Raw genomic sequence first — 12,681 nt, forward strand, 5'->3', positions numbered from 1 at the left:
ACGGACCAGGACCCCTATGTTGTTCGGGCTCAGACCTGGACCTTCGTGGAATGAAGGATTTAAAGGCTGCTGAGCGCGCCTTCGCCTCCCTGAACTTCTCGACCACCGTCTCAACGGAGGTACCAAAAAGTTCAGAACGCGAAACCAGAGCATCGAGAAGAAAGCCCCTCTCTTTGTTCCCAATATCTGCCAGGTTTACCCACAGATGTCTCTCCGTTACCACCATCGCCGCCATAGACCTGCCCATGGCGGAGGCTCTAGCCAGCGTCTCTTCAACAGGGGGCAACCTCTCATAGCCGTTTTCGCGCATCGCCTCGATGTTGGCATAACTCGTATGCTGGAATCGATCGATGCGAGAAGAAAACGGCCTCTTCCATTCCTTCTCGATTTCAGTATGCAAATCAGGAAGGAATGGAAGGCTCACCTGAGCTGGACGGTTATGGTCAGAAAGATAACGCTCATCGAGACGACCCCGCGGCACCACTCTCTTGGCCCGCTTCCACGGCAAGCTGCCCCTCTTTCCTCGAAAAAAGAGACAAACGTTGGTGTTTTTTCAATGTATGCTTCAGATACGGGTCACGATGAGGCGTTCCCCATAGCGACCCCTAGAGGACGCAGTTCGAAGTTCCCTTGAAAGGGAACTGGCTATTGGGATACAAAACAATACGATTTTTAAGGGAAAAATATTGTGTGTTAGATAAATAAAAAGCATGACTTAAAGAGTGCAGTTTTAATTAAATTTTATTACAAAACTCCTCTTACAAAAGGTAAATGAACATTCAACACTCAATGTTCGTGGACTGTCTCTGCTTGGGTGTTCAGGCATTTTAGTATGATCCTGCTCTTCCTCATCTTTCTGGTCCTCCATCTTCTCCTGTCCCTCCTCTTCCTCAGCGGCTGTCGGCTGCTGCTCCTCACTCTGACCCGGAGTCTCGGGACGCACTTCATCGGCCTCCATGGGCTCCTCTGAGCTCAGCAGCTGACGAGGAGGATCCAGGAGCTGCTGCTGCAGAACGACAAGCAGTAAATTAATCAGTAAGCCGTGAATCAAACATAACGTGTGAAGACGACCACAGCTTTTTAGTCAGAGGACTGCAGTAGTCAACAACAAATTAAAAATTGACCCTTTTTTTCTTAATACGTGCTTTCAAAAACCAAGTTTGTCATGAATTGGACATCTTCAACATGATAATCATACATGCTAACTCCGGATCGGTGAAAAATTCTGAAAAATTGTTTGATAACCTCAGGAAGTCAAACTAAATATTATATGAGCTGCTTTATTTTCCATTGCAAATTTCCTGATACAATTACCAAAACTGGTCTGTTTGGAGTTTAAAATGTTTATTTATTTTCTACAGGTAATAGCCAATCACTCAGCAGGAGTTAACTCACTCTGTAAAACACTAGAACATTTATCGTCACATACAAGACAGAAAACAAACGTGTCGTTTTTATTGCTTAAAAACTCATGTGACACCAATCTGCACCATACTGAAGGACATTTCCTCAAACCTCTGAGCTGTTTAAAGCTCTGCATTAGACATCTCTGCAAACATGAGCACACTTACCTGTCTGTGCTGCTGCATGCTCTGAATCATGTGCATGTACATGTTATAAACCAGGTTAGCCATCTCCGGCATGTCCTTGACCACCTGATCCCGCCGGGATCGCTCCTCCATCTGGATGGACACAGGGAGGGAGAGAGGCTTCAGCACAGTTCTCCAGGAAGCCAAAGCTCGCTCTGTCACAAGACTCAAACTTAAAACAATGTGCCAGCCTAGATTTTATTTTCCTGAGAGACAGAGAAAACTGACTGATATAATTCATATCTAGTGATACAAACCTAGTGATGATACAAAGATTGAATTAAATTCACAAAACAGGATCAGCTACTCGTGTTCTAAACCTACAGGAGACTCTGACTATATCTGTTCAGTTCAAATTACACAGCATCTATAGAGCACAACAGACAGGTTCAGAATTTGTTTTTACATTTTTAACAATAACTTATAAACTTTTAAAGACAGACCTACTGTGAGCTCACTTTTGTTGAAGCTAAAAGTATGGATTGTTTCTACTTATTTTTGAAATCACTGTTTAACAGCCGAAATACTACATTACCCATGATGCTGTACAGAAAAGTGCACCAATCAGCAAGTCATGGAGCACAAATCATGCCAAAAGAGATTTGTAAGGAACACCGACTCTCATCAGGCACCACAAACTAAGTAATCGCCTCGCTATGCTGTCAAAATACTTCAATATTTGTATATTTTCCAGCAAACTTAAAATATAGTTTCTATAAATATAATAAACAACTGTGAATAGTTTAATATTTCTCCATCGCTTTTGTTTCAATTACCGATATGTAGGGTTGGGTACCGTTCACATTTTAACCGGTACGGTACCGGTATCGGTACCTGAATTTTGGTGCCGGTACCCAATGGTACTTTTTTTCGGTACTTTACTCCCTGTGTAATTACAAAAACATTTATTTCAGTGAAAAAATAAGACTACCGATATGTCATTCGCAATGTCTCATGGGAAGTTTCATTGTAGCTCTTTCTGACGCTAAAGCCGTTAATTAAGCAATCTTTTTTTTTTAATTCATTTTCAAATTTATTTATTTTTTATTTTTGCTTCAAATCAAAGTTTGTAATATTGTGATTGACCTCATTGGTTCATGGCTTATAACTGCTTTACAATAAAGCAGACTTGACTTGACTTGAATAAAGGTTCATGTTTTTGGTGTCAAAATACATTCTTCTAAACCAGTTTATTGATTGGCTACTATAAGTATGCCATTCACGGGTTTATCTGCCCCAAAAGTGTAAACACTGAGCCTTCCAGACACCACTAACACATTCAGAGCTGTCTGCTCACATCTGTCAATCATTTTCGCTCAACCAATAGCGAGAGTCTGGGGGCGTGGCTACTGTAGCAGGCTGAGCCAGAGGGTGTTTAGCGGCTGACGCGTTACATGGGTTTCAGAAGTGCGGGCTAAAATGTGAAGACTTGCCAAAATACACAGAGACCGTCAACGGGGTAAAACAAAAGCAAACACTGGCAGTATTTTTACAAGATGGAGGAATTTGATGGAATATTTGGGTTTCAATCGAGACGCTGATGAGTAAGCTGAACTCTAGTGTTTGCCACACGTTTTAGCTACTTACTGTCGATCCCCAGATAAAATAGTAAGAATAGTAAAGGCGCATGCAAAATTGTTTGCAAATATGCTTTATTTTTGTAGTTCCGCTAGGAGACACTATAGTGCAGAACCTTTTTTTTTTTTACTTTTTACTTTTTTTTTTTACCGATTGATTTTTTAAACTATTGCAAAAATTCAAATTTTTCCAGCAAGCCGAGAGCCCAGGCGTAAGACAGGCGATCTTGAGATGTGACACGCCGGCTGTACTCACAGAGTTGTAGTATTGATGGGGCCGGATGTGCAGCTGCAGGGGTCGGGCGGTCAGCTGGCTAAAGGCTGGCGTCAGCTCATAGCAGTTCTGGAAAAGAGACACTCAAGCAAATACATAGAGGCCGAGCCTCGCACGACACATGGCCACAACCAGATGCCGCACATCTCTGAGTAAAGACAGAAAACATCAGTCACTTCCTAGAACACATCGGTGTTATTTTAATACCACTAACATACTATTATAGTTTTAGTTAATATTTTGAATTTTATTTGATTTTTATATTTTGTTTACACTTCAGTTTTAAAGTTTGTCATTTTATTGGTTTTATCGTTTTTATTTTTTAATATGTCAATAAATAATTTATTATTTTATTTTATTAATTTTAGTTTTAGTTATTTTAGTACTTAAACTAAACGGAAATGAGGAATTTTGCTTTGGCAACTAGCTGAAATAAAAGAACTTTATTTTTTAAATATTTTATTTTATTTCAGTTAATATTTATTTTATATAAAAAAGTATTATTATTTTTTTTATTTTATGGTTTTAGTTTTAGTTAATAATAACCCTGCTGTGAATCAGACTGCCTAATACCTATTATTTTTATTTTATTTTTTTTTAAATCAAACTGAAAGCTGAATTTAGAAATTACTAATTAATGAACTATTATTAATTATTAATTAATGAACAATTAATGTTTCATTGTTACGTGTAGGTAATATTTTAAACAATAGTTTTAAGTGTTTTGGTTAATTTAAAAAGCTTTTGTTTTTGTTCTTAAACTAACATAACTAAAACAGAAATAAAAAAGAATTTAAAAAACTATATGAACGCAAATAAAATTTATAAATGCATGACAAAAACAATAAAATAACAAAAACTAACTAAAACTAACATGAAAGCAGAAAATATATTAAAAAAAAAAACTAATTGAAAATACTAACAAAAATAATAGTATCTCAATTAAACAAATAACAATGGTTTTGCTACATTTAACAACCTTTTTAAACTAAATGGCTTTAAATAAATCGTATTTGTCATTTTAAAATGTTTTTTTTTTTGTTACTTTAAACAATATTTTTTAATTATTAAAGGGGTCATATGATGCTGCTAAAAAGAACATTATTTTGTGTATTTGGTGTAATGAAATGTGTTTATGCAGTTTAAAGTTAAAAATACGCATTATTTTCCACATACTGTACATTAATGTTTCTCCTCTATGCCCTGCCTTTCTGAAACGCGTCGATTTTTACAAAGCTCATCGGTCTGAAAAAGCGAGGTGTGCTGTGATTGGCCAGTTATCCAGTGCATTGTGATTGGCCGAATACCTCAAGCGTGAGACGGAAATGTTACGCCCCTTACCATACTGTGTTGATGCCGTGTCCGGCCGGAGCAACGACACAAAAACATGAAAACCCATTACAAACGAGGCACTTGTTGCATGCAGTGGGGACATAATTACTGATTATAATGACTTATACTGTCGTTTTACGCGTTGCGTTGCATTGCGCCGCAACCATGTCTGCATTTGTGATCGGAGAAATGACAAGCGAGAATAAAAGTTATGCCTTCTTTCTTTGCGTGAACATTTGGGTGGCGTTATGCAAATCTTCCCACATTGTGAGGTAGACATGTGGGGGCGTGTTCGAACGAGCCGTTTTAGGTAGGTGTGGTTGACTCTTAACTTTTATAAAGAATATCTCTTTGGATTTGAGACTTTAGTCTTTGCAAATTTACAGATCTTCTTTATGCACCAAGAGCTTGTAACACTCCAAAGAGAAAGGAAAAAATGAAATTGCATCATATGACCCCTTTAAACGTTCACAGGAAGTGCTCACCTCAGATGTCCTACGGCTTTGGTGCGGACCAGTGAGAGGATGATGTAATCGTTCTGTTGACCCTGGAACCTGTCCACTGTGGTCACCTACAAGACAAAGAGCAGTCTGTTATATAAACAACTCAGCGGCTCTTTTTCCAGTTTCCTGAGGGTTCGTTTGAATTAAAGAGCATGCGCTCCTCTGCACTGGCCTGGTTGGAAACATGCTGTTGGTTTAGTGCTACTACTGTCTGACCAGATTTAGATTCCTGAAGTTATGCACTGTCACCTCATCCTGTTGAAAGCATGATTAACGAATCATCAGAATCTGTATCTCAGAAAGTGATCAAGTCAGCAGGACTCTTCCTTCAGCTCAGAAACTCAAGCTCTGACTGACTTAATCATCAAATATCATTAATTCCATGACGAAAACAATCGCCCAAACTCAGCAACATTTCAACCACCAGTCAGAAAAATTCTTTAATTTGTTACATTTCATATATTCACTTGTATCTTAAAGTAATAAAATATGTCCTTTAATCACACAACGCTTTCGGCCCTTGTGAGAATTCAGGCTTATATTTTGCTGAAACTGGATCTGTGGACGATGTCCTGCATGAACACACATTTTTCTACTTGGAAATATGTGACAGCAATAAAGTCAAGACGGAAGGAAGTTAATATTTGATTTGACACATTATTTAAAGGGGTCATATGATGCGATTCCAATTTTTCCTTTCTCTTTGGAGTGTTACAAGCTCTTGGTGCATAAAGAAGATCTGTAAAGTTGCAAAGACTAAAGTCTCAAATCCAAAGAGATATTCTTTATAAAAGTTAAGAGTCAACCACGCCTACCTAAAACGGCTCGTTCTAACACGCCCCCACATGTCTACCTCACGATGTGGGAAGATTTGCCCAAATGTTCACGCAAAGAAAGAAGGTGTAACTTTTATTCTCGCTGTAGTATTGTTGCCGCCGCCATGTCGTGAAGATGCTGTAATAATGTTATTTTTAGCAACATCATATGACCCCTTTAAAACAAACGCAAGACTAATGCTAAAGGGTGGAAGAGCATTGACATTTACATCATTGAGATGATACCATGACCAGAAATGGCTAGCAAGCTGCTGTCCTAATTCAAAGGGCTAGCGATATAAAGGATAAGCAATGTTTGCCAAAAAAAAAAACATTTTCTTAACTGGTTAGACAGAACTAATTAACAGCAACATCTGCTAGTTACTCAAGTATTGGCTTGTCTAGCACTGAAAACATGTCAATAGCTGAAACATGTCAGACCTACAAGGTGCATTTGGTTAAAATTGAACACAAAGGTTGGTTAGCTGCCAGTGTTTGAGCTGCTTTCTGTGCATCCCAGCTGCATTGATTCAGTGGCAAGCCAAGCAGTCTGTCTGGATTTGCTCGTGACATAACATCAGAAAGCAGCGACAGCCTAGTATTTGATTTCCTGTGCTGCGTGTTAAAACAGACTGGCGTCTCATTATCATTCTGCTCTTCCTCGGTCTCGGTGGCTGGATCTCTGCCTCTCAGCAGATGGTGTCCGATGTGAAATTCATCAGCGAGTCTCGAGGAGCGTGGATACGTGCTCTGTACATACTTGAGCGAGACTGGCCCATTTCTGTACTGAAGAAATGACCTCATCCCCAGCAGAGCGTCCAGTTAACCCCTGCAAAACCCTCTGCATACAAATGAGTCCGATGCGCACTTTGCTGTTAGACTTAAAGGTGGGGTAAGCGATTTCTGGTAGCCAATGTTGACAGTTTGTTTTGCTATTCGGCCCGAATCAGTTTTCTGTTTTTGAAAAATCGCTTACCCCACCTTTAATCAGCTGCATTCTTTAGGAGAGACTTACACCAATTTTCATAGTTCACACAAAAACGAAAATTCTGAAGAATCTTGAACCAACATTCTTCAAGATTCTTGAAAGCCAAACAGTTTCTAGTCCCCACCGACTTCCATAATATCTTTTTTCCATAATTCTGTGCAAACGGCAGTCGCCTGTTTATTTGGTTTGTACTCAGTCATGACTCTAATTAAATGGCTGACAGAAGCCACTGTGAGGTCAATTTGCACTGTTGTACAATTCTGACAGACTGTTGGCAGCGTTTCGACCAAACACAGGCCAGTAGGACCTTTACACGCTTTGGTGAGTCCGTCTGCCAATCACCCTCAACAACACGCTACAGCAAACCTGTCCACTGCTGCAAAAGAGGGAAAATAGTGAACGCTGGGCAGAAAAAAGTCACTTAGAGCACAGGATCAGCTGTTCACACGCATTAATCAACCACTGCAATTCACTCGGCCATCCACAGGAACACACATCAGCACCACGGCTCGGAAGATTAAACACTCACTTCTGAAGCTAAAACACCAATGTCATGTCAAGAAATCACCATGTCAGCTGCTCTTACTTTACTGGGCTGTCCGAAGGAGGAGTTGCTGGCACATCTCTGGTTGATAACGTCTCGTATCAGGTGTTTCTGGCCATTGTAGGTGGTCAGTACACTGATGCGTTCAGCAGGATATCCCAGCAGACGCATGTACATATACAGTGCCACCGCATACTCGGCCTCCGCCAGATTCTACAAACACACACACACACACACACACACACACACACACAGGATACATGCATTCAGCATCTCTCACTAGACAGTTCATAATGTCACTGCTGACAGCAGAACCAAACTGCTTTATAATATTTTTAGTCTTTTCAATTAATTTGAATTTTATCTATTTTATGACACGTAAATGACAGAAGAACAAGTGCTTTTAGGTTTAGAGTTCGAGAAATCAAAACAGAAAGCAAGAAAAGAAAGAAAGAGCATTAAACAGACTAGACTGACTGATCTTGGTTAACATTATTGATTATCAGCGTAAGCTGCTTCAGGAATCCCATGCACTTTTACAGGACAGCATGTCAATATTGCAACACTGCAACGACTGGTTAAAGACGCCTGGAGCATGTGGTTTATTTTACTGCAGTATAAAAACAATGTAATATGGACATTTACACAGCAAACAGCTGTGTTTCAATTAACACTTGAGAACATGTTCAGCATATGCACATTTAGTATTGCTCTAATACATGTTCAGATATGAATTCTGAACAGGTTTGCAATATAATGAACAAACACTGCACTCTTTTTTTGTTTAAAAACCTTTAAAATGATATTATACAACCTTTGAAAAGAAAAAAAGATTATACAAAACTCAACAGATCGTGTGCATTAAATGGCTCACAGCATATTTTCATCCCATCAGATGTAAAATAAAAAATAAAAAAATCATAATGGAAAATAAGTGAAGTTGATGTCCTGATGTAAGATTTAGCTCTTTTTTTAGTTCTTTATTTTCATGCAATTCATATATAATTACATAATTATAATTACTTTTAATTATAAAATTTGTTTCGTTTCTGAAGTACCAAAGTTTAAGCAGGGTATATTTATATAAACCCATTTTATATAAATACTTACAATTGCAATAAAAACAGTTACTTTAGAAAAATGACAAGGTCAAAAAGCATTGCCTGTGACTACAGGAAAACCCAAACAGGAACGTGTAAATCTAATTTCCAACTACTTTTTAACTTTACTAATAATCTTTGATCATTATATAATACCATAGTGTTTGATGGCGTAATACTTTATTATTTAAAGTTTTAATTGCCAATCAATCAATCTTTACCAGTTGCAAAGTATTACCAATAATCTAAAAAATAAAGTGAAATTAAATTTAACCTCTTCTTTGACTATCAAAAAGAAAGGTTGAACCTATGGGTTGAATTTGTAGGAGAAACAGCTCTGAACTTAAACTTTACCTAACAGAGGACTGCTGACACGGCAACAGCTCCAGCAGGACACTAATAAGGGAACAAACATACTAATAAGAGACACTTTTTCAGCGGCTGCAAGCACTGACTGCGCAAACAATGTCCTTCCTATTGCTCTGTGAGAGGCTAATTCATTAGAGCAGCGTGTGTGTGTGTGTGTTGCATGGATACTGTAATGAGGACAATTCCCTCCAGGACCCCAGTAAACATATCCGCACTCATGTGACTTGCACACTGGATGCCGTACGGTCTTCACTTAGGAACAATGCAGAGTTTCAGGAGCTTCAACACGAATCTGCCAGGATTCTCAAAAATCCATGTCATGAAAGTCAGGCCTTGTCTTTCCTCAACTTAACATAAGAGGATGTTACTTTTTTGGTATATGAAGATCATATTTAAACTTTTTCCATGCCTTCGATTATTATTATTTTTTTTTTCATTTTTACCTTTTATATACAGATGTTATTTTTTTGTTCTTGTCCCAGATCCAAACTGTCAATTGTAAACTAAGAAAATCCAAATATTATCCAAATATTACATTAAATAATCCAAACAAAGAGTGAAACAAACCATGTCAATATTTACGTTGCGCTTTCAATTTTACATATAGTTTTTGAGAAATTACTAGTGATGCAACAAAATGATTTTAAGCTAAATTTAAAGTTTTAATTTAGCCGAAAACTGAAATCGAAACTAAAGTTTAATTAATAATCAATCAAATTAATTAATTAATTAATTGAAAAAAATCAACATACAAATAAAAACTGGGTTGTACATAAATTTAAATAGCACAAAAGGCAGTTTTTATATAAAATGTAAATTATATAATTATGTTTCTACTTTTAAATATAAACAATTATTGATTTTAAGCTAAATTTAAAGTTTTCATTTAGCCGAAAACTGAAATCGAAACTAAAGTTTAATTAATAATCAATCAAATTAATTAATTAATTCATTGAAAAAAATCAACATACAAATAAAAACTGGGTTGTACATAAATTTAAATAGCACAAAAGGCAGTTTTTATATAAAATGTAAATTATATAATTATGTTTCTACTTTTAAATATAAACAATTATACAGTGACCGTAATAAAAACTTGTTTTCATGACAGATTTATTCATACATCAAAGATAAATCAAGGAAAATATTATTTAACTAAACAGAACTTTGTCATTTCCAAATTACAAAAAAAGGTTAAATTACTATTTATTTGAATATAGGATAAATAAAATGCTAGCTATAACATTAGCCTTAGCAAGACAAATGTTTCAAATGTAATTTCCGCCACAGAATGAATGATGATTTTTGAGGTGTTTTGGAAATGACACTTGTTTATGATGATTCAGGAGAGGAAGAAACGCTCTTGGGAAGCATGTGTATGTCATATAGCTGACATCATATTGCTCAAGCCCCACCCACGACCGCTGACGGACTGTCCTGTATTAGCATATCTCCGCCCTCAGCCAGTTGTGCGTTGTCTGTCATTTTCTCCGCACTCAAGCAGCGCAGCAACAACAAGGTCTCGTAAGCAATGCAGGTGTTTTGTAGTTGGATGTCAAAATGAACTTTTTCTCATCATTTTCTCTCGACATCAGAGCCACTGAGGGCGTCACGCAGTGGATTAGTTTTGTTTTTGATGGTAACGTGCCACTGAATACACCAAATAATGGAAGAGCAGTGCTCATTATCATTTAAAGAGACATGCACCGAAACGGCTCGCTGTGAACAGAGATGTTTTTGATAAGGTAGAAAGGGTGTTGTTTTACACGACCATTGAGGAATTAACCAAAGAATTTTGAAGACATTTCATGAAGACCCTAAAGAATCATACCAACTTGTGGAAAATGGGCATCCGACAACCCCTTTAAGCAACTTATTTTATAACACACTTATTTTATTCCAGCTTTGTCTATTAGCGAAAAAATAATTTTTAATAGTTTTAGTTAAAGGAATAGTTCACCCAAAAATGTGCAGAAAATGTGTTCACCCTCAGGCCATCCAAGATTAGGATGAGTTTGTTTCTTTATCAGATTTGGAGAAATGTAGCATTGCATCACGGTTTAAAGTTAAGAACGTATTGATGGATTTGTTTCAGCTTTTGTCTTCTCCAGATGTTAACTGATGGACTGGAGTGCTGTGGATTATTGTGATGTTTTTATCAGCTGTTTGGACTCTCATTCTGACGGCACCCATTCACTGCAGAGCATCCATTGCTGAGACACTGATGTAATGCTACATTTCTCCAAATCTGTTCTAATGAAGAAACAAACTCATCTACTGCAAGCAAGCCTATGTGTGATTCTTTGGTGTCAGGTTTCAGCTTTCAAACTAAACAAACCAATAGTGACTTCACATGGGTTCATATGAAAGCATCTTTCCAGTCTGAGAAATGGACTGACCTGGCCCGTGCTCTGCCCTGGGCATCCAGATCTACAGTAGGGACACCCAGATGCACAAAGTGAGTAAAAAGTGACTGCTCCATGTTGGAATATTTCTGAAAGGCCATGTTCTTAATGACAGGAGGCAACTGATGATGACCACCAATCATAATCCAGCGTTTGAGTCGACTGTAGCCGTCCTCGGGGTTCTGCTAACACAGAGGCAGAGACGTTTAAGTCAGTAAGGTCACGTTACTCCATTTTTATTAGTTAAAACAGTGTTTCTCAACCAGGTCCGTGGACCCCTAGTGGTCCTTGACATAAGGCCAGGGGGTCCGTATAAAGTATAACTTTTTGTATAAATGTTGTATATTTTGACATGACATGTTCCCATGAAAGAAAAATCCAATATAGCTGATGATATGGCCAAATACTGGACAAGTCAGCTAACTTGAATTATACTTGACTGCATTTGGTCCTCACAAAGACACAAATGATATGAGTCAATTTTGTTCTGGGGGTCCTTGAGGATGGTTCTGAATTGGACTGGGGTCCGGTACGCCAAAAGGTTGAGATTCACTGAGTTAAAACACTGCCCCTGCATCAGATTTGCTGAATGAAATCCAATACTTTTTTTCATACTAATTTTGGGCTGCTGATTCCAAAAATAGTGTCTGTTTTGCTGGAGCACAGCACACTTTCTCACAAAATAGGATGAGCTTTTCATAGCATTTTTGCTTTCGACAAGCATTTGTAAAGAAGTTGTCTTATATCATCCCTTAATAACTAGAAAAACTGTCAAAAAGACATGACTCCATAAATGATTCTGAAGACATTATTTTATGCCTAATTATGATTTCCACGTTCTTCACTCATTTTCCGGATATAAGTGATACATCTTGAATACCTTTGACATTTGACTGCTTTTGTTATTTTGTGTATAAGCGTATTAAAGCCGACACATATCTATATATAACTATAAAATTTTCATTCTTATTTTGTGTAAAAACTATACATAATGGGGAGGGTTTAATTATATTTTTTAACTCATCGAATTCCGTAACATTTTTTGCAAATCAGCAGATTTTTTTTTTCAAGATGCAGGATTGTGAAATTAGTGTAGAAAACATGATTAATTTTTGACTAGATTTATGCATTTGCTTTTAATTGGCAAAAACGGCTGTACAGCTGTATGTTCCCCTGAAATATATA

At 37.4% G+C, this 12,681-nt stretch overlaps 1 pseudogene; it reads right to left on the bottom strand.

Moving 5' to 3' along the window:
- Positions 1-12,681, bottom strand: part of LOC107687845 (intron-binding protein aquarius-like) — a 58,905-nt pseudogene that overhangs the window by 814 nt on the left and 45,410 nt on the right.

The sequence above is a fragment of the Sinocyclocheilus anshuiensis genome, unplaced genomic scaffold (assembly GCF_001515605.1).
Source record: "Sinocyclocheilus anshuiensis isolate Anshui unplaced genomic scaffold, SAMN03320099.WGS_v1.1 scaffold197, whole genome shotgun sequence".
Lineage (NCBI taxonomy): Eukaryota > Metazoa > Chordata > Actinopteri > Cypriniformes > Cyprinidae > Sinocyclocheilus > Sinocyclocheilus anshuiensis.